Source organism: Cebus imitator, unplaced genomic scaffold (genome assembly GCF_001604975.1).
Source record: "Cebus imitator isolate Cc_AM_T3 unplaced genomic scaffold, Cebus_imitator-1.0 Scaffold3, whole genome shotgun sequence".
Lineage (NCBI taxonomy): Eukaryota > Metazoa > Chordata > Mammalia > Primates > Cebidae > Cebus > Cebus imitator.
This window is the reverse complement of record NW_016107318.1, coordinates 14,203,397-14,225,843: the sequence shown is the minus strand read 5'-3', so window position 1 is coordinate 14,225,843 and position 22,447 is coordinate 14,203,397. Positions and strand designations below refer to the sequence as shown.

The 22,447-nt window shown below is 42.8% G+C and overlaps 1 protein-coding gene across 2 annotated transcripts in view; it reads right to left on the bottom strand.

Annotated features, from left to right (window-relative positions):
• Positions 1–22,447, bottom strand: part of GNG12 (G protein subunit gamma 12) — a 133,142-nt gene that overhangs the window by 31,961 nt on the left and 78,734 nt on the right. The gene's annotated exons all lie outside the window — the stretch shown is intronic.

The following is a 22,447-nucleotide window of genomic DNA, read 5'->3' as shown; positions in this document are numbered from 1 at the left end:
GGGTGGGCCCCTCCATTTGGTCCAGGCCTGGGTGATTAAGTGTTTTATCATGGTCAAGGGCAATACACGGGAAGCTGAACCTTGGAGGATCTGAGCAGCTGGTGTGGCTTACCCAAGGGAGGGCGTGGGAAAGGAAAAGCAAAACTTAGCACCATTTGCAACTGCACAGACTCCCAAGCCACACACTACACAGCCTAGTTTAGTGTGCACGGTGCAGGGCTGATTGTGAATGGAATCAGCCCATTTTCTGATCTGAGTTTCCTTCCCCCTAACTGCAAGGCCCTCCAGTCAGTTAGGCAACAAGACCTATCACAAGCCACCAGTATTTAGCCCTATTTTTGGAGCTGGCTTGGGGTGTTGGTCTTTTCGTCTTCTTTTTTTAAATGAAAAAAATGTTGAAAATTCAAACAATATGCATGTGTATAGAATATAAAGTTAAAACTCTTTCCTTCTAATTTCACTCTAAAGGGGTAACTACTGTTGATACAATCTTTTTCTTTCCTTCCATACCCTCTTCTGGCCTTTGCAAACATATAATCATATACACGTGCACGGTCTGAAAAGGCCTCCATGTGTAATAGATGAAGCCGAAGCCTCCGATACTTTTTTTATTTTTATTATTTTTTTTTTTTTTGAGACAGTGTCTTGCTCTGTCACCAGGCTAGAGTGCAAGTGGCATGATCTAGGCTCATTGCAACCCCCGCCTCCCGGGTTTAAACAATTCTCCTGCCTCGGCCTCCCTAGTAGCTGGAATGACAGGCACCCACCACCATGTATGGCTAATTTTTGTAGAGACAGGGTTTCACCATGTTAACCAGGATAGTCTCGATCTCCTGACCTCGTGACTCGCCTGCCTCGGCCTCCCAAAGTGCTGGGATTACAGGTGTGAGCTACGGTGCCTGGCTAGTGAGTGTATTTTTCTAATTTTAGTTTCTTATTTTTAGATACTTAAAATTTATAGGAAAAAAAAAAAACAAAAAGGGCAACATAAAACAATACCTAAAGTCAATTTTGAAAATTTGTAAATTTCTGCAATTTCTTTCCTTCTCCCCAGTGGACTTCCCCCAAATCTTCCTGGGAGTAATTGCAGGATCAACTTCAGAACACACAGGGGAGGGGAAAGAGAAAACCCAACCAAATGTTATCTGCCTGTTGCAGGACTTTCCAACAAATAGCCTAGGCAGGCTCTGTGCTGAGAGATGAGCCTAAGAAGCTGAGCCTGCAGAACTGTAAGGTCCCTCATCCAGTACCCATTTCCCTGGAAGGATGGTCCCAGGTGATGGGGCAGTGGCAAATTCAGTGAGTGTGCAATGCTTGAAGATAGTTTCTCCTTCTGGAAATCCAGGGGCCAACGGTTTGCAGAGGCAGCTGCCTTGCTCAAATGCAGGAAACTTGAATTCCTTTCTCACCAGAATGTTCTTTTTGCAGATTCTTCCGGGGCCACCCACAGCGTGTGGCTAACCCTGATAGCTGTCCCGTGTCCGAGGGGGAGTGTGTGTTATTCCTGACTCAAGGGCAGGGCAGAGACCTACTGCCTAGACCTGAGCCCAGGTCTGGGGTGCTATCTGGAACAGGCAGATGGTGAGAGGCAGAGAGCACAGGGCAGCTAGAGAGAGTACTAGTGGAAAGGAGGGTGAGGGCATGCTTCTTTGGTAGGTTTTCTGAAGACCTGTTAAACAGCCTTTTGGCTGTGACCAGACCCCATGGGTGGCAAATGTTTTGATTCCCTCTGCTATATTCAGAACACTGGCTACTTCTCTATGTGCACAACAGTGCCCCAGGTCCTTTAGATGCACTGACTAATTTACCTGTCACAGTCACCCTATGCAATAGTGCTATATGTTCCTTACTACACACAGGTGAAGTGAATCACAGGAAGCTAAATAATTTACCTGGGGAGTAGTAGATGTTAGATTTGAACCCATGTTCTCTGGTTCCAAAGCCCTTGTACCTAGCCATCACATTATGCTGCCTTCTTTATGATTTTTTAAAAGATGGGGCCTTATTGTTACTCTTTTAGTAGAGACAGGGTTTCACCATGTTGGTCAAGCTGGTCTAACTCCTGACCTCAGGTGATCCACCTGCCTCAGCCTTCCAAAATGCTGGGATTACAGGTGTGAGTCACTGTGCCTGACCTCCAATGTTTTACAATTTAATAGGTACATCTCGAAATGGGTTCCATACCATATATTTTGGAAAGTCCTAGCTCACACAATGATAAGCAATCTTCTTTCATGCAAGACTTCTCAGAGTCTTTCCTACACTAAGATGCATTTATGATCTGGCAAAAGGCTTGTGGCTTGCAGAATTTCCCCAAATTATTTGCACATAAAAATATGTTCTGAGGAACATCTCATGAGATCTTTTGCTGATCACACTTTGAGTGAATGCTGGCAAAGTGAGTTGTTAGGAACAGGGCTTAGGTTCTGGTTTTGCCCTTTAACTATGTGACTTTTGAAGTTGCTTAATTGGAACGTGTCCTCATCTGCAAAAATGGGAATAACAACAGTCTCTCCATCTCATGGAACTGTCTGAGGATTAAATGCATATGTAAAGTTCTTAAAATTGTGCCTGCCTCCAAACATTCAATAAATGTGACCTCTTATAATGATTATAAAGAATACCAAATAATTTAAGAACGAAGAAATGATGAGAATTCAATTAAAAGGGCAGAGAGTCACTGCAAATACTATCACCTCTGAGTGATCTTCACTAACAATAGTGAAGCTCCTGTCAGAAAAACATGAAAAATTCTTCCATGAAAGAAAATCCTAAACCATCACAGAGTGCAATATTATTTTTCTTTCTAAAGAAAGAAAAAACAAGGGAAAATTAAAAAAAAATAGTTCAGACAGTGTCTTTGGCAAAGGGGATCTTCTGATAACGTAACAGATGCAAATGAAAGACAAAGGTCAATTTCCTGGGTGCTAAACCAAGTGGAGGAGTTCTCACAAGGGAAAGAGCCAGGTGCTGACCCCCTCTGCACTGGGGAAAGGAGGAAGATATACATAAACGTTCTTTGGGGTCGGGGGGGGTGGGTAGATTCTCATCACTGAACTGAAAATGGCTTGGCATCAACAGGACATCTTCCTGTTCCCATCTTTTGAAGTGACTCATGCATCTGCCATTTCGCTTGCAGTCACTGTGGGAGAAGAACTAGGAGTCTGTTCATTAGGAACCCTGGCTCCACAAAGGCACCCCCTCCCAGCCTGACACAACGCCCACCTCTTCTTCCGGTTGTGCCTGCCAAGCGTGAGAATGTACAAAAACCAAAGCAAAACAAAAATCCCAACTCCCTCAACCAAGCAGCAGGCAGGGAGAATTTTGCAGTAGAAGGCTCCTGCTTCCTGATGCTAACGTGGATGCCACAGGCACAGCCCACAGTTCCAGAACCCATAGCACCTGAAACAATTTGCTCTCAATGGGCCAGAGCAGCTCTAAACACTAGGCTGCTTCCTGTTGTGCAGCTATGGAAATGAACCCTGCGCTGGGGCCAGGGCCCAGCTGCACTGTGCAGCAGGGATGTGTGAGTAATGCAGCCACCAGGGCAGCCTCTCAGTGGAACTTGCTCGTGCAGCCTGCAGGCTCCGCCTCATGATGCCAACCCCAGGAGCAGTGACCCCCTCACAGGGCACCACCTCTGCCAGGAAAACCATCCATGTGATGGGGACAGACAATTCCTTGGCAAGCACTGTCTGGATCCAGTAACCTCAGCAGATGGGGACTGAATTGGAGGATGATTAAAACCTAGGGGATGGGATTCCAGACTGAACTCGCAGTGGTTTCCTTGGGCCATTTCTAATATGCCTCAGTTTCCTCATGTAAGATGAGAGGGTCCCACCTCTTTCTCAGGGCTTCATTTGTGCAAGCACCAAATGTGTGTGCTTGTTAATATCCACAGAAACACTGGTAAGGAAGTATCTCATTTTGCAGATGTGTAAACTGAGGATTGGAGGAGTGAGTGGGTGCGACCAACATCATGTAGGTACTAACGTTATAGAGCCTGAATTTAAACCAAGAATTGTGGATATTCAGATGTGTCCACTCCAGAAATTCCATATAGGCTGCTAAGCTTCCTGAAAATGACGTTTGCAACTAAAACCAAGTCTTAATTTTCTACCTAAGCAGTACTCACTGGGCAAATTATCTACTGCAAATTAAAAATCAAACTTTCATCAACCCTTCTTGGGCTACTTAGTCTTTTGTATTGCCAAATCGACTGTGCTTAGGGGACTGTAATAAATCATTATCTCATAATAAATCATTATCAAAATAAATCACCAATATAATTCCATGGGCAAATATAAATGATTTCTGTTTCAAGGCAATACCTCATTTATTGGCCTAAAGAAAGCTAGTTCTGAAAGACAGAACAGTCACATGGATGGTGAGAAGACCTCTGGACCCAGGGTGAAGAGACCAAGGGTCTATCTAGGTTCAGGTGTTAGTTGGTAAACTGTGTAATTTATGCAAGTACTCAATCCCCTTCCCTTTCCCTTTCTATATCAGTAAAACAAAGGGCTTGGATTACATCAGTGTTTCCTCCTCTTTTCAATATGAAGACTTTTTTTTTTTTTTTAAATATATAAGCACTAGCTTCTTCCTGCTCCAAAGACAGCTGTGTTTTTGGAGCCTACTGGTTACAAAAATACATAGTAACAAGAAATTAACACAAATGTTCTCTTTATTAATGTAACAACATCTTCATACACTTTACCAGAGTAGTGGCTTTATGTTTAAGACAGTTATTCAGTTTATTGTCAACATGCGGCCCCTATACACACAGGCTCACCCTTTGCAAGAAACTGTTCACTCTCCTTACCATTCTTTGCCTCTACACTTTGAACTTTTGAATTAAATGGCCTCTAAGATTCTTTTCAGTGTCAAGCTTTATTATCTTTTTTTTCTTTTTTTCTTTCACCCAGGCTGGAGTTTAGCGGCACGATCATGTTTTACTTCAGCCTCAACCTCCCAGGCTTAGATGATCTTTCCCACCTTGGCCTCCTGGGTAGCTGGGACAGGTGTGTGCCACCATGCCAGGGTATTTTTTGTTTTACTGTAGAGATGGGGTTTCATCATGTTGCCCAGGCTGGTCTTGAACTCCTGGTTTTAGGTGATCTGCCCACCTCAGCCTCCCAAAGTGCTGGGATTACAGGCGTGAGCCACTATGCTTTTTTGAATTTTCTGAATTTTGTTCAGTTAGTGATTTTGTTTTGTACTAAATCACAATCATTGTGTAACAATAGCCTCAGATTTCTCATTAGATATACATAACTGAATGCCTGTGCTAGGTATACAGAGGTGGATAGACACAGTCACTGTCCTCACCGAGCTTTGGTCTATATATCAAGTCTTTAATCACGATCCTGAGCCCTCCCCTCTGTTTATCTCTAGCCTCAACCTCCCCCTGGAACTCTAGCCTCTAATGTCTACCTGACTGCTCAACATTCCACTTGCACATCTAAAATGCATCTCAAAGTTCACATGTGTAGGCCAGGCATGGTAGCTCACACCCATCACCTTGGCACTCTGGGAGGTGGGAGGATCACTTGAGATCAGGAGTTTGAGACATGCCTGGGCAACATACACAGGTCCTCTCACTACAAAAAATTTAAAAGGTAAGCGGGGCATGGTGACATATGCCTGAGATCTCACCTACTCCTGAAGCTGAGGCATGAGGATTACTTGAGCCTAACAGTTCAAGGTTATCGTGAACTATGATTGTATCACTGCCTTCTACCCTGGGCAACTCAGCAAGACCTTGCCTTTTAAAACAATAGCAACGGGGCCAGGCATGGTGGCTCACGCCTGTAATCCCAACACTTTGGGAGGTTGAGGTGGGTGGATCGCTTGAGGTCAGGAGTTCAAGACCAGCCTGACCATGTTGAAACCACAGCTCTACTAAAAATATAAAAATCAGCTGGCTGTGGTGGCAGGTGCCTGTGGTCCCAGCTGCTTGGGAGGCTAAGGCAGGAGAATCGTTTGAATCTGGGAGGCGGAGGTTGTGGTGAGCCAAGGTTGCACCATTGTACTCTAGCCAGGGTGACAGAGTGAGACTCTGTCAATTAAAAAACAAACAAACACACAAAAACCCCCCAGCAACAACACACTTAATATATAGAAATCTCTGGATTCCACCTTGTAGGCCTGTCAAAATCCTTCCTCCTGTGGCATTCGCCATCTCTGAAATGGTAATATCATTCACCCAAGTGCTCAGGCCCAAATACTATTCGTGTTCTGAAATCCTCTCCCTGAAGTTGATATCCCCAGATAGTTGATCACAAGGACTAGTAAGATCTTCACTTAACCTAAGTTAATTGAATGCCTACTATGTGGTAGGCCTCATATAGAGTCAGAAGACAGAGGGCAGGCTGACATCACACAAGTGCTGAAAAGAATTGGGACTGCTATGTTGGAAAATCATCGAATAGGGGCTCTATCTTGTCCTGGGAATCAGGGATGGCTTTTTGAAAGTGGTGTTCACGAGCTACATCTTCAAAGGAAGAGCCTGCTTCAAAGCAGTGTACTTCTAAGTTAGAAATGTACTCATGAGTACTCAAAATATCAGACAGATGAACTTCAGGGTTGAGGGAAGAGTTATATTCTCACTCCTACAAACCAGAGCAAATCAGAGCTGGGCATAAACCAGACATAGTGAGTTCAGCTACTTGAAGACCAAATGACCGGCTTAATCTAAACCTAACCCAGCCAGGAAAGCCACTGTGAAACTGGAACTTCACAATGGGCCAGAAAGTAGTTATGACTCTGTTTTAAAGTCACTTTCAAAAAGCAAAAAAAGGTTCATATTCTTTGGCCCCATAATCTGAACACAGGGAATTTATCCTAAGGAAATAATCCAAAATATGTGCATGAAGATCTTCACTACAGTATTATTTGCTGAAAAATTAAAAATGAAAAATAAAAGTTCACAAAACACGTACATGGATAAATTATGATGTGCCAATTGGATAAATGTACCATTGAAGGCATAATTTTTCAAGATTATATTGCCATATAAAATATGTTAGGATGTTACATTAAATAAAAAATATATAGTTTTACCTGTGCTAATTACAAAGTATATAAGATTATATATAAAATGCATAAAGAATGAGCAGAACATACAAAATGAATTAATTTGCTACATAGGACTGTGAATACTCTTACCACTGTTATTTGAACAATAAGAACAATTAAAAATAGAACAAGTCTTCTGTATTTCTTCCTTGCTGATCTAGGGCAGGGGTCTGTAAATTACAGCCAGTGGGCCAAATCCAGTCTGCTAATGATTTTTGTAAATAAAATTGTATTAGAACACAGGCATACTCACTTGTTTATGTATTAACCATGCCTGCCTTTGCCCTGCAATGGTAGAGTTAAGTAGCTGTGTTAGAAACTGTATAGCCCACAAAGCCTAAAATATTTGGCCCTTTACAGAACAGGTTTGCCAATCCCTGATCTAAAGTAAGGAAAGATCACGCTTCATTCTAAAATTTACCACATATATAACTGCTATGGTTTAAATGTTTGTGTCTCCCCAAAATTCATATGCTGAAATCCTAACCCCAATGGTGATGGTATTAGGAGTTGATGATTAGATCACGAGGGTAGAGCCTCCATGAGTGGGATTAAGGCCCTTATAAAACAGGCTCAAGAGAGTTCATTGACCCTTCCCACCATGTGGGTACACAGCGAGAAGGCACCATCTATGAGGAAGCAGGACCTCACCAGACACAGAATCTGCTGAAGCCTTGATTCTGGGCCTCCCCTCATCCAAAACTGTGAGAAATAAATGTTGTTTATAAGCCATCCAATTATTGGTATCTTCATTGTAACAACCATGAATGTGAATGAACAGGGAATCAGCTATGTTTTATATTTTTATCTACCAGTTCTTTAAAAACAAAAATACAACCCAAACTAAAGAATAAAGCCATTCCCCAAAATGGTTTTTGGTTATACTACAAATGGTTATTCTTCCCATTTGTTTCTATTTCAGTGTATATATAAAGGTCATGCATTAATCGGATAGCTTATTATCTAATTTGAACCTCAGTTCATTTTTATAAAATATAGACTGGGAAAACGTGACAGAGAAATGCTCAAGTTAAAGATTAGTGCCAAGAACTGAAAAGCATTTTTTACAGCCTAAGGTTTTGTTTGCTTTTTAAAGCTTCTCTGGCCTTTGGGAAAAATAAACAAGTTAGAGTTCCTGGCCATTCTGATTGCACACCTGGACTTCATGGCCACCACCTTGTGTAAGGTCGCTGACACGTGCAGACTACATGGACTTAATTCCTCCAAGCTGTTCCTCCTTGTGCTAAAAAATGCACTGACCCTAGAAGAAAGTTCACCATATTCTGTCCAAAGTCCCTCACAGCTACCAGTGCTATTAATTGCCTGGCATCTGTTTCCTCTGTTTGCCAAGAGGGAAAGGGCTGATGGCTATGTTTAGGGTTAACAGCTCATTCTGAGATTCTAGAGGGGCCAGGATCACCCCAAACAGAAACTGATCATCAAAGGTCTCTGATTCTAGCATCTTCGGGTCTGTAACAATTAAACGAGCTGTTTGATACTAGAATAAATTATTTTAAAATACTGTATAACTTGAAAAAGCTCTAGAATTGGATCCAGGAAGTAAAGTGTAAGTCAAAAGTTCCAAACTGGCATTTGGAGGGCTGAAGTTGGCTTGCAGACCTGTATTATTTGGCCTACAGAGAATTATTATACTTTTTGAATGGAGCTAACATTCAGAAATTGGGAGTTTTCACATAAAAATCCAGATTTCTGGCTTTTGTACATAAAGCGCATTCCCACGTGGCTGCTCAGTTGGAGCTGAGCAGCAGATGAACTTGGATATGGCCTGGCCTCACCCGCTACACTGCTGTGCTTGCCTGGGCCACAGCTGGCTGAGGCTGTGACGGTGGGGTAAGTCATCTTTCAGGGAGTCGTTCCAACATTTCAAGCGGGCAGTGGGACCAACATCAAGTTTAGGAATCAAAATCTTTCAAGTGGTGAGAATGAATTTCAGTTCTTCTGCTTCTCTACTTCGAGGGGGCATCAATTAGGGTGAACTGGCAAATTCTCTAACACCCTTTTAGAAATGACCTAAGTAAATGTTTGCAATATTCAAAAAAAGGCTCACCCACCACAATGTGCATTAATTAATATCAAGAAATGTTTTATCCTTATGACTCAAGTTCTGTTTATTTCCCCGACCTACTCTAAAACAATCTAATCTCTAATAATTTAATAAATACATGTTGGCATCTTCTAGGGGCAAGCTATTATACTATATACTCACAAAGAATTCAGAATTCTCTGACCCCAAGGATTTGGTAATTCAGCTGGGAAGAAAACTCCCACACAGATGAAAGAGAAGCTTATCGCTCTAACTCTGTGGCAGGCACTGTGCTCAAAGCTTTCCTCCTCACAATTACTCTATAAGTTATGATTATTATCTCAAAAGAGGAATAAATTTTGGGGCCTGAAATGATAGGTAGGGTCCAAAGAAGCTGAAGAAAAGTAGCAAAGAACAGTGTGACATAAAACTATGTCTAAAAAAAGATCTAAAAAAAGAGAAATCTTTTTATTATAAATAAAGTCACTAAATTTCAGCGGAAAGACCACAGGCAAATTATACCATTTGATTGTGCTCTAAATCAAAGAATGAAATTTTCTGCTTTTGAGAACATATAATGATTTCTGTTGGTATATGGACATACATTTATTTTAATAAAAACAGCTCATGTTTATTTGAAAAAGACAAAGACAACTATACATCGAACTAGTGGGTTTATGGATGATATTGTTTGAGACAAGTATAAGTTAAAAAGTGAGTTGACTTAAAATGGATTTAAAGAAAAACAGTAAACATCTGATACTAGATGGTATGCAGGTCTGATAAATACTCTGATGATGGCATGCAAAATACTGGTGTTTAGAATACACTAGCTTATTGGACGAGTAAATATGCAAGCTATCTACTTACTAATCAGAAACAATAAAGGTTTCTTTTTGACTGCTTAGTAGAAAATTCATTGACACTGGGCTCACTAACAATAACATCTCTGGGTAGAGTGTTAACACTGAAACCACCTTCCGGGATCTGCAGCCTAGGAGAGTAGGAGCAGGGGCAGCTGGATGAGAATGAAATGTGGTCTAGTGTTTTAGGAATTAGAATCTTGAAATCTCAGCATCAAGATTTAGTATGCACTGAAGATAGTACCAGAAGCAGAAGCAAGGTTCTTCGCGCTACTGTTAGCTGGCTAGGCAAAATAATATAAAAACAACAAATAAAACAAAATTCAATACATTTTTGTTAAAAATAAAAACTGCATCTAATCTCATGGCATAAACGTCTCTATAAAGCAAATGACAGAGAATTTTTATTTGCTGCTAAATGCAACAGAAGTAAAGAGTGAAACTCAGAAAAGCCTAGATTAGATAAAGACCATGACAGGCCAGAATGCCTTTGCATACAGGGATTTTGCAAGGTAAGAGCCAGGGAAATAAGACAGTTTAGATTTACTCAGACCTGCCTCCATTTGAATTTGCTACCTGACTGCCCCCTATGCCCCCTGAAAAAGCCCTATTTATAGCACATATTTTTAAAACTTCAGAAACTCACAGAGCAATTAATTTAGGCTGCTGTAATGCTTAAGACACTTCTATATTTCTATGCATCAATAAACTGAATTCTTTAGGAGCTAAGTTATGAGGTGAACCAGTCATCCAGCTTTTTACAAGAATATTGGTCTCTAAGAGACCGAGAATGTTAGTTGCATGTTAACCAATTTTCTGGAAATATATCACAATGGAGAAAATGGTATTTATCTGTCAGTGAAGTACTGAAAATGGTCAGCAGAAATAACAGAGTAAGCCACTTGGGTGTGCTCCTCTGAGTGAGTTTTGTGCATGTGCATGGGGAAGAGGATCCTCAAAGGGCATTGCGTGAGCAACGATGATGGTACAAACAATAAACACAACAGTATTTATTGGATGCTTCCTATGTACCAGGAATAATTCTAGTGCTACACAAGACTACCTCATTTAATCTTCATACTAACCCTATAAGAGGACACTACTATCATTCCCACTCTATATATGGAGAAACAAAGGCATGAAGAAATCAAGTAAATTAGAGCTTGCAAGTCATAGAGCTGGGGTGTGATCCTAGGGTAGATCAGCTCCAAGCTTTTGCTCTTAAATGTTGGTCCCCCAGCTCCTTCTAAACAAGGTTGTTCTGGGTTAAACTGCAGAGTCTTTGTACTGCCAACTGTTGTCCACAACTCTAGAGCCTGAAATGAAATTCTTAGGTGTCCAAGAAAAGGCAGAGGCTACCCCTGGTGTTTCCTCTCCACCATGCACCACACTGTGCTCGAGTACTTCTTTAAATAACTGATTTCAAATACGTGAAGAATGTTTGTAAGAAGGAGCACCAGTTTATAGTTTGCAGACAGGGCCCACGTATCTTAGTCCAGCTCTGTGGAAATGGGCAGAGACAAGGCACAGTTCCAGAATCCCACATATGTGACTGCTATGCAGGAGCCAGGCGGCTCAGATGTTTTTGTGAAAGGCTATGCAGATGCTATTACCTCATTTCATCCTCACTAGAACCCTACAAGGTATGTAACATGTCCTGTGTTACAGATGGAGTAAGCTCTGATCATCTGCACCAAATTATACACCTAGCAAGGGGTAGATCTGGCATTTGAATGTCTACCTCCAAATCTTCTGTCTTTCCTCGCACGTCTCCTAAGAGAGAGTGTGACCTTATTTAAAACTACAACCAAGAGTAGTGGCGAAGTTCACAGACTCGAGCCAGGAAGCCTGGGTTTGATCAGCTCTGCTCAGTCATAAGGGGACAGACACCATTTTCTTATGGTGTCTGCTTGCTATATGACTGAGGGCAAGTCACTTATTTTCTCTGCACCTCTTTCTATATCTGTAAGATGAGAATAATAATTGCACCTATCCTACTGGGTTGCATTGAGAAATGAATGAATGTATTAGTATTTGTAAAGTGTTTAGCACAGTGCTTGGCACATGGTAAATATTTACTTAAGTGTATGAAATAAATAAAAATGTAAAACATTCTTTTATATGGGTAGTTACACACAGATGAAAAACCAGTGTAATAGATGTGTTATCATGGAAAATGTATAAATCAACTCTCGCAGTATAGCAAGCCCACCACAAACACTGCTGTGGGACCCGATAGCTTTCCATCTGCATTGTTGATCTGAAGAATACATTTGGAAGAGTCCTGGGCTTTAGTCTCAGATCTGACATGAATTACTGTGTGACCTGGAGAAGGCATTTCACTCTTCTGGGCCCTGCTTCTTCCCAGGTGAAAAGCTGCCCCAGTGACCAGGTAGCATAGCACGGGGAAGGAAAGAGCCCAGAAATGGTGTCCAAGCCCCAGAGCGGCTGGTTCTCCCACATACAAATTTTATAACTTTGGACAAAACTGCTTTATTTCTTTGCATCTCTATTTCTTGTCTCTAAAATGGAGAAAATGGTGTCTCTCCCCTTATTTCACAGGGTTGGGGCAAGTAAGAAAGAAAAGGTTAGAGCCCCTTTGCAAACAGGGCTCTCCAGGAGCATCTCCTTTGCTGGGTAGCAGGTGGACACTTAGTAAGTATTCGTGGTTTCCAAGTCACTGTAAAAATCTAAAAGATAAATAAATACATAAATAGCTGTTTGTGGAAATGACTTGTAGCACCTACCATTATCTGATGTAGTTTTCCTTGTTTGTTACTTGTTTCTCCATCCCCCTAGAAGCTAAGGTTCCTGAAAGCAGGGACATCTCTGTCTATATCCTTGCAGCTGGTAAAGAGTCAGTATTTAATAAATATGTATTGACTGAATTTGTGGAAAGTATGAATATATGAGCCAATGAATAAATGACTCCGAAGGAGTAACGTGAAGTTACATGAAGTTACAAACTTACCTAAAGATATTAATGAAAGTCTAGTCCTAAGAAACAAGTGATGGTATGCAGGGATAAAGCTCTTGCTGTATTGTATCATCTGACTCCTCTAAATTCTTTTCTTAGGGAAGCGGTTTGGGTGGAGAAATGGCAGAGTTAAGATACTATAAAGTTGTTAAATTAACAAACTCAGCAGGTCCACAGACTTTCTAAAGCTGAATACCAACTGGGATAATTAAAGGCCAGAGCCTTCTTTTTTTAATTGACTCTCCAATAAACTACCTGCTGACAAAGGCATAGTTGAGTTGATTCCTCTAAGAATAAAGAAACTTCTCTTCCACTCTTAATTTTTAAAAAGTCCCCCCTTTCCCCTCTAGTTCAATGAACACTTAAATTCACCAGAATTAAAAGGAAAGTTACAAAATACCTTTTTTCTTTCTTTTTTTTAAACTAAGCCTGTAACATCCCTTCTTCCCAGCAACCAATTCATGAAGGCACGGAAGTGGCTTGTGCTGAGGAAGGCATGTGGAGGAAGCTATGGGGGCGGGGGAGGTGGTCACATCAGCTCTTCACCAAGGGATGGAGAAGTGCCCAGGAGCCTCCCTCATTATTATCCAGCCCTATAGTTCAGAAAAAAAATCTGCCATATAAAAAATACTGTTCTAAAAATAGGGAGTGTGGCTTAAATCCACCAGTTGGTGTTTTTTAAAATTATGTGTAAAAAAATTATCCTTAAGACCCAGAGAGCATTAGTAAGTAATTCAAGGAGGTTGCCACTTTATTTTGATTCCAAAGTTCTAAAACATTTACTCTCCCAGAATCTGAGGAAAGGTGAAAGGAGACAACAGAAGGGTGGGAAATATGATGTAGAAGACTTAAATTGCAGTTTGAAAGTGAAAGGCAGCTAGACATTCCTAAAGCAAATAACACACTTTAAAAGTGTATTTTATGTGTGTGTGGGAGGGGGTGCGGTGCTGTAACTCACTCTAAACAAACAGAAAAAAAAAATGGTGAGTTTCAACTTAGTTACTCCTATCTTTCCTCATGTCATTTTGGGATCCAACTTTTATGCACACAAAACTGCAAATAATTCTTAACATGCAGCTTTAAAAGCATAAGGAATCTTTTTTATTCCCCCCAGGCTGGAGTGGCGCAATCTTGGCTCACTGCAACCTCTGCCTCCCAGGTTCATTCACTACTATTCACTGGGTTAAAATGGGAACCCAAAAGAGATTGACTGAAATGTTTTATTATCCTAATCCTCAGAGGACAAATAATTACAGAACATTGCATATCAGAACAAGAAACTGGTAGTCTGCATGAGGGGGCAGGGAGAGAAAGGCAAAGGGCAGAGATAAAGCAATTCTCTTGCCTCAGCCTCAACCTCCCGAGTAGCTGGGACTACAGGTGCCTGCCACCATACCCGGCTAATTTCTGTATTTTTAGTAGAGATGGAGTTTCACCATATTGGCCAGCCTGGTCTTGAACTCCTGACCTCATGATCCGCCCGCCTCAGCTTCCCAAAGTGTTGGGATTATAGGCGTGAGCCACTGCGCCTGGCCCATAAGGAATCTTTTGAGTGTTCGGTGGCCCAAGACTGTATCATGTTTGGAATAAAAGTTTCAAAGCCTCCCTCATCAGGCAGCAATTACAACCAGAACGTATTTTCAGAAAGGTGTGCTATTACAGTATCTTGATTAATAAAGATTAATTTCCACATGAAATTGGGCTATTTTAAAAAAGCTTTTACCTAATGAGAGTGAGGTGGGTGAGGAGTGTTACAAATAGAAGCAAGTATTCAAGCTATCTGCTTCTGGACAGAAAGACTGAAGTACCTTAAATGTTAGAAGAGTTTACATGTGAACTTTAGCAACACAATTTTTAGCTAATCTCTACAGACTATAAAGATTTGGACTTGTGTGTGTGGGTAGCATCATGTGTGGACCATGAAAGTCACCATCTCTCCTCCTCTCCCCGGAACAAACACCCACAAACTGATGGGATGCTCTGAAGGTTAAATTGGATCTTTTAATTGTCCAGGAATGTATGCTATGCAAACAATGTTGGCTCCCTGTGCCAAGGCAGAGCTATTGTGGGACTTGAGGCTGCTGGCTATGAGGAGAAGGATGGTGGGGCATAGTTCTATTCACTGGGGCAAAGTGGGAACCCAAAAGAGGGTGGCTGAAATGTTTTATTATCCTAATCTTCAGAGGACAAATAATTACAGAACATTCTATATCAGAACGAGAGACTGTTAGTCTGCACGAGGGGGCAGGGAGAGAAAGGCAGAAGGCAGAGATAAAAAACTTCCCTTTTTCGGGGGTGGGGAAAGGAGAGAACCTCAAGAGTGGACTACAATTCACTTTGTAAAGGAGTTTTCTGTTTGTAACATGTTTCCTTTGAAGAGTGGAAGTTCTGAGCATTTAGGAGTTTGGTTATAGATCAAGAAAGAAATTCCTGGCTTTCCAGAGGCTGGTGGCTACCAATCAAAGGTCAATCAGAATGAGAGTCAGAGTAGCCCTGAGACCATACCATAGGCTACTGGGAAGATATAACATTCTTTATAAAAAAATCAAAATCAAAATCTCTTCCATGCAATTTTTTTTTCTCTTCAGTGAAACACAAGGGTGTTGTGAGAACAACACCTTTCTCACAAGGGATGTGAGAAAGGTACAGAAAGCAGAACTCAGGGGCTTGGGGGACAAGAAGAGAGGGTGGAGGAAGAAGTGCAGCGTCTCTTGGGATGGCAGCTGATTCATTTGCGCCCTTGAAGAGTTCCTGAAATAATTAACATGCACTGCCATTCTTGTTTTTCCAGTGGTGATTTCATCCAGTCCCTACAGAAACTCAGAATTAAATGTCATGGTTTTATGTTTTGGAAAGCAAAACTCTCCCCAAAACAAGGGAGTTTTGAATACTGCTGAGAGCATGTGAGATCTGAAAAGTCTGCAGAGCACTAATCATTTACACGCTACTTTTGGAGGCAGGACTGCCTCTTTCATTGCTATCACATTTCCTTCTATTTGATCCTGCCCTGTCCTGGTTTACTTTCTGTTTCTCCCACTCTTTACCACGCATTCTTCCGTAACACATGTGGAGTCCAGAATAGCCTCTCCCTTTCTGTTGGCCAATTCAACACTTCCTTTACAAACTTTCCTATAAAAAAAAATTCATCTCTGACTTACTTTCCAAGGCCTTTCCCTCTTCCCATTCCCCTGGGGGAAAAACAAAACCCTCCATTCCTTCCTGAATAATGTAGGAGAATAAAGCAGAAGTAAAGTCTACAGACGTTACTTACAGTAACTGCAAATAAAAATGTGTCTGAGGAGAATAGTCTGCTAATTTAGTTTGGAGGCGGACAGATTTGGGTTTACATCCTGCCTTTGTCATTTGCTCATGGTGGGACTATGGATAGGTTGCTTAACCTTCCCCTAAACCTCAGTTTTTTTTTCACCTGCAAAATGGAACTTTACATTAGGGTAATATTTATTTTAAGATCATAGTATTAGGAGTGTTAATAATAAAAAAAAACTCCTTCCAGGGCTGTAGAGGGAATTAAATGAGACGAAGCATATGGAGTGCCTGGAATACAGTAAGCACTCAATAAACGTTTGCTGCTACTGATGATGATGCAAATTGTTTGAAGAGAAATGTCATCCTTTCCCCCACTGCATGTATAGTAACAAGGATTTAGTGCTTCTCAAAGCTAAAAGACAGTACCAGGAGGAAGGGTCTGGGTACAATTATTTGCTGATTGAAGCCCCTAGGAAGCACACCTCAGAGGCAGTCGGCACAACACAGCAAAGGGCTTATTTTAGGAACCTCCAATCAGGACAGACTGGTTGATCCGGATGCCTCACCTGGCAAAGCAGCCTCAGCCACACGCCCCTCTCCACAGGCTACTGGCATTCCTGGTGGGATGCACCACAGCCCGGCTCCAGGAATTTTACCCACAACTTGTTCCCCTCTCCCAATCTCCCTTCTCCCTTTTGGAGACCTCAAGTCTTGAGAGACATGAAAAGCAACAGTTCTGCCTGACAAATAAGGTAAGGGCTCTGCCTCTCAGGTCCTGAGTCACTGGCTAGGAAGTGTCCCATCTGCAGACTCTCCCAGAAAATTACACAAAAACACAAAGTTGGGCTCCAAAGCTTGGGCACCCTCAGAAAGACTGATTCACCAGGGCGTGCTTCAGAACTGAAACTCTGGGGACAGAAGGTACCCACTGCCCAGTCTGCCAAGAACCTACCTTCCTTGAAACAACAAAAACGAACCAGAAAGAGGAAAAAAGCCTGAACCTTTCCTAATAAGGTAACACCACATGCCATTTGTAGTTTCGAATTGCTTGGCACGCCAGGATCATATGACATTCACTGCAGCTACGGCTTCATGCCTGTGTGAGGCTCTCCAGGAAAAATGAGAGAGTCTTTGGTGTGCTCTGGGGATTACAACTGAATAGGGAACCTGCTCTGCCAGTGGAACCTCACATTTTCCCGATTCACCACACTTGCCTCACGTCCCTCTTTCACGCTGCTGCCTGCAGGCCTCTTGCTCTGTGGGCTCCGGCATTGTAAAAGTTCTCAGGTTGCTTTGTATGCAGGTTTTCTCTCTCCAACGAGGTACACGCTTCTTGAGGGCAGAAACACTTCTTTCTTTCTTTTGTTTCACCCTTGCTATGCTTATCACAGCGTAATCCACCCAGCAGTTACTCAATAAATGCTTGATGACAGACTAGTGCTGAGGATTTTACACATCAGTAGGTGATCATTTTAGATCACTGGCCCCCAACTTACAAATCGGCAGGGTTTCAAAAGTTGGTTTCAAAGAAGGTATTTATGGCGCATATTTTCCCATAGAAACAGTGTTATAACTGGGGCTTGGGTTTCTAGGCCTACTCATTTCTCAGAATATCCTATACCTACTTATGTGCAGTCTTACTGACCTCTCATTTGCCTCAGACTCACGTTAGACTGTCCTTACATGTGCAGAATAAACTCTAGTTCTTTCAGTTACAGCAATGCTGACTTGCACAGATTTCCTTTCCCACTTATTAGTGGTATTTTCCTATTTCATGACACTATATGTAGCAGCAGGTAATAAATAACTCATCAGATACATTAAAAATAACACTAACAGGTAAGGAATTACTTTTGTTCCTTATTAAAAAAAGACGCATGCACTTCTGTTTCTCCTTTTGTATTAAAAACTATTTCTCAACAGCTTTTAACCTCAAGTATTATCTGGGCCACTCCAGACTTTCCCAACCATCTACACACACTCACCCCCTCACTCACCCACCCACCCACCCATCCACTCATAGTCTACCTATTATCAAAAGAGATTTATAGTAAAAATTAAGCCTCTAGGACTGACCATTTACATGGATACACACACATACACACACACACACATTTTAAAATGTATTCTGGATCACTAAAAATATTTATTAGCCATGATAGAAATGAATGACGTTAGCTTTCAAAGTAAAAGCTACAGTTGTTCAACAGAGAGGCAGAGCTTGTGAGTCACTTCCCACTGGAGCATAGGCAGAATGTTTAACGGTCTACCTCTGGGAATAATACTATATCTGAAGAAAAAAGCTTTCAGTGGCTCAGGGGGGAGGACAGTCACAGTTGCCTGTCCCACAGTGAGAGTCTCTGTGCCCAGTCTCCTCTAGAGCCTGAAGAGTAGCAGCTGTGTGGGAACACTGTCCCCTGTCTAGGTTGGATTCTTCAAACAGGTCAGGGTTGCTGTGTTTGGAATCGTGAGTACAAAAGTACATGTACACAAATGTCAGCTGGTGTACTGCTTCTTGGATACTTAGGTAACCTGAAAAGCCATACCCTGGCCCTTATTCCCATTCAATAGCATCCTGAAAAGAAATCTAGGTGATTTTCCAGGATGGCATGTGAGACATCTCTTGTGTCTCTAAGGCTGGTAGGAAGCTATCATGCAGACGCTCTAGAACAGTTAAACCCAAACAATTGGCAAACAGAAGCCTCTCTCAGGCCTAACATGCTGAAGACATGTGCTAAATGACATGAGCCTCTCTCCATTTTCTGGAGTTCACAACTGTCTTTCTAAGTTAAGTCAGCATTTAAGGTGGCACAACAGAGAGGCCAGATTAATGGCTGTGAAGTGTGACAAGTATCAGTACAGTTGTATTACATCTGTCTTTACGAATTATCACCAAGACACAAGAAACTGCCTTGTAGCACCTCATAGTTACTCAATGTGGCCCATCCTTGATTGATTATGCTGACCTTTTAATGAGAAGTTCTGATAACCAGATATTCTTGTTAGCATTTGATCAGCTAACCTTTTCTTTGATCAGCTCTTACAGGAAATCTAACATCTACTCCTTCGCTCTCCCAGTATTGGGAAAAATATAGTTGAATCAATGCAGTAACTCAGTAGCCTGTGCTCATCTTTCCCCGGTGTTTTGGGGTGTTGCTCTGGTTCCAGGGCTGACTGGTGAGAAGAGGGCAGCTGTCTAGAAGTAGCAAGTATAAGAGACATGGTCGGAACGTACCAGGATCACAACAGACATTTTGAAAGTTTACTTTGATTGTTTACTTTGTCTTTGAAAAATGCCAAGCATGTAGGAGTTTGGGGTTAACAGGTTGCATGCAGTTAGATCCCAGTTCGTTGAACGATGTTCTAACTTAAGGAATGCAGACATGTAGCATGTAGGCTGCCTCTTTCCCTCTTGTATTCACAGCAGTCATCACTAATGGATCGGCACTCATGGCAGGTATCACCCATGAGTCTTGATGTTCTTTCCTGTTGGGCCCAGATATGAGTTACTAATACTTCTTTTCAACACCTCACTCTAATCACATACGTTGGAATGAACTATTTTTGTTCTAATTGATTTCATATGCTTTGATTTCTTTCCTTGAAGCAACTGACAGTCGAGTAAGGTATCATTATTTTAGCAACAGCCTCTCTATACTTCTCAGCTAATTCCTCCATTAATCTGAGCTGCAAATAATAAGGGGGATCATCCATTGCCAGATACTGTTAGACACTAAGTGCCAATTTATATCTCTGCATCCTTACAAAATCTCAAGGCAGGGAAAGGTGGCTCGTCTCTGGCCTATCTGACAGCTTCCAGTAACTTTCCCAGGTAGACTGCTAGGCTGAATTAGTGGCCTCCCTTGGCTTCCTACAGTGTCACCACTGCATTCACTCTGTTGTACTACGATGGTCCGTCCATGTACCCTCTTCCCTACTTAGCTCCACAACAGCAAGGCCCATGCCTCACTCGCCTTTGGATACCCAGCACCTGGAGCACTGCTGAAAACAGAGTAGGTGTTTGGTAATTGTGTTGAAATAAGTTTTTTTTTTTTAAGCTCTTGTTTTCAAATACAAGTTGAGCATCCCAAATCTGAAAATCCAAAATCCTCCAAAATCTGAAACTTCTTGGGCTCTGACATGACACTCAAACAAAATGTTCACTGGAGCATTTCAAATTTGGGATGCTCAACTGGTAAGTATATAATATAAATATTCCAAAATCTGAAAAAAACCGAAATCTGAAACACCTCTGCACCCAAGCATTTCAGATAAGTGATTCTCAGTCTGTACTCGCTGAATTTCAATTCATGCTCTACAGTGAACGTGACCCATGACAAGTGCTGTGATTGGAGGTAATTGACTTCATAAAGCAAGGAGTGGTAGACAGGCCAGCCAGACCTGAGGTGAGGGCCAGGGCAGCCCCCACACCTTCCCTGAATCTGGTGTTGGCTTGCACGTCCCCTCTGAGCACGGAAAGCACCATGGTTGTTTACAGCTCAGCTTCTGCCTCCATGCTTCACTGCTGTGTTTGCTGTTTGCCTTTCTGTACCTCCCACATGGGACTGTGCTGTATCTCTAGCACCCAGCGAAGTGTTGAGTCAGTCTTCGAAGGGGTCTGTAGTAAACAGAACACTGGCCCGAGACCCGAGAATGGGGAGCTACTTCTAGAGCTGCTCTGACCTCTGGGGTGGTTTCTGTCTGGGCTGTTTCTGTGGTGGTGGGCGTTGTGTGGCAGTGTATGTGAGCACTCTGCCCAGGTAAAGGCAGGCGCTCCCTTCTCCTCTTCATGAGGCTGCCCTACACGGGCCAGTGTTGTCATTTCAGTGTGCCCTGCCACTCTCCGCCCACTCTCCTCTGGTCCACTTTGTGCAGCTCAGGGTGACACCTGCTCTTCTTGCTTGTGCTGGAGGCTGTCAGCTTTCCACCTCTGCACGGTATTTCCTTTTCTTCATCTCTCCTCACCTCCAACTCTGCACAGGTTCCTGGGCAGCTGGATTGGGGCAAGCTCGTGGCCTGGCCCACAGGCCCTGTGTGTCGTGACTGCCGGTCACCTCTTCAGCTTGGTCCCGACCCCGCCCGCCTCCCACACACTGAGCCCCAGTCATACCTGCCCTCATCATTCCTGTCCCCACCACAAACCTCCGCCTACTGTTGTGGTCTCCAGCTCAGGGAGTGGCACTGTCATCTGGGCATCTGCCCAAGCCAGACGCCCCAGAGTCATTCTGGACTCCCTGCTCCTCCACCACACCCCTTCTTCTGTCTCCAATTCCTGCTTACGCCACCTCAGTATTTCTCAGATTAGTATATTTTTACCCCACTGCCTCACCCCAGTCGGCACTACAAGCAGCTGGCCACTGGATCACTGCAGCACTGCCATGGCTGTCTAGCTGGTCTCTCCATGCTCTCCCACCTCCACTCTGCACAGCCAGAGTGATATTTCTGTAACGAAAAGCTGACTGTGACCCTCCCCTTTTACAGCTCTGTCGACAGTTAGACGCCGCTTCCTGCAGGAAGCAGTGCTGATGCAGGAAGCCGCTGCACCTCCACCTCGTCCTTCAGGACCCTGAGCACACTTGTCGGTCTTCTGCATTAAAGACCACTCCATGAAGGCTCCCTCGCTCTCCTCTGAGCAGTGGAAGGTTTTTAGTCACTCCTTCTGTAGCAGCCTGGAGTGCTCCCCTATCCTTCCCATCTTCTAGGTTCAGGATGGGGAGTGGATTTGACTTGGAGGCAACAACGTAGAGTGTGATGGTTTTAACCTGGTGTGGGCGTGTGTGTGCATATGTGTGTGATGTGGCTCTCCGCCTCCTCATTCACCTCATCCCACGGTTATCTGTGCTCCGGCCTTCTGCAGCAGGCCCTCTAGCCTGCTACCTGACAGCCATCTCCTCCCTCCTCCTCTCTTCTCGTAGAACAAGTTCACACTTTCCTCATGTGATGAGGGTAAATCCAGGGTGGTCTAGGCCACACGGATGGCCCCAGCTCACTTATGAGTGTTTAGCGGGGGGCATGTGCCCCAGTTCTGACCAGTGAGACATGGGGGGTGGCTGGCTGGGGAGTTTTGAAAGGTCTCTTCATTCATAGAGAGACGAATAAGAAACAGTTCTTTATCTGTCCGCCTTGGCGTTGGTATGAGAGGATGGGATGCCTGTGACCTTTCTGTACCTAGGAGAAGAGCCTGCTGATGCTCTGAGGATAGCAGAATAGGTGGAAAGA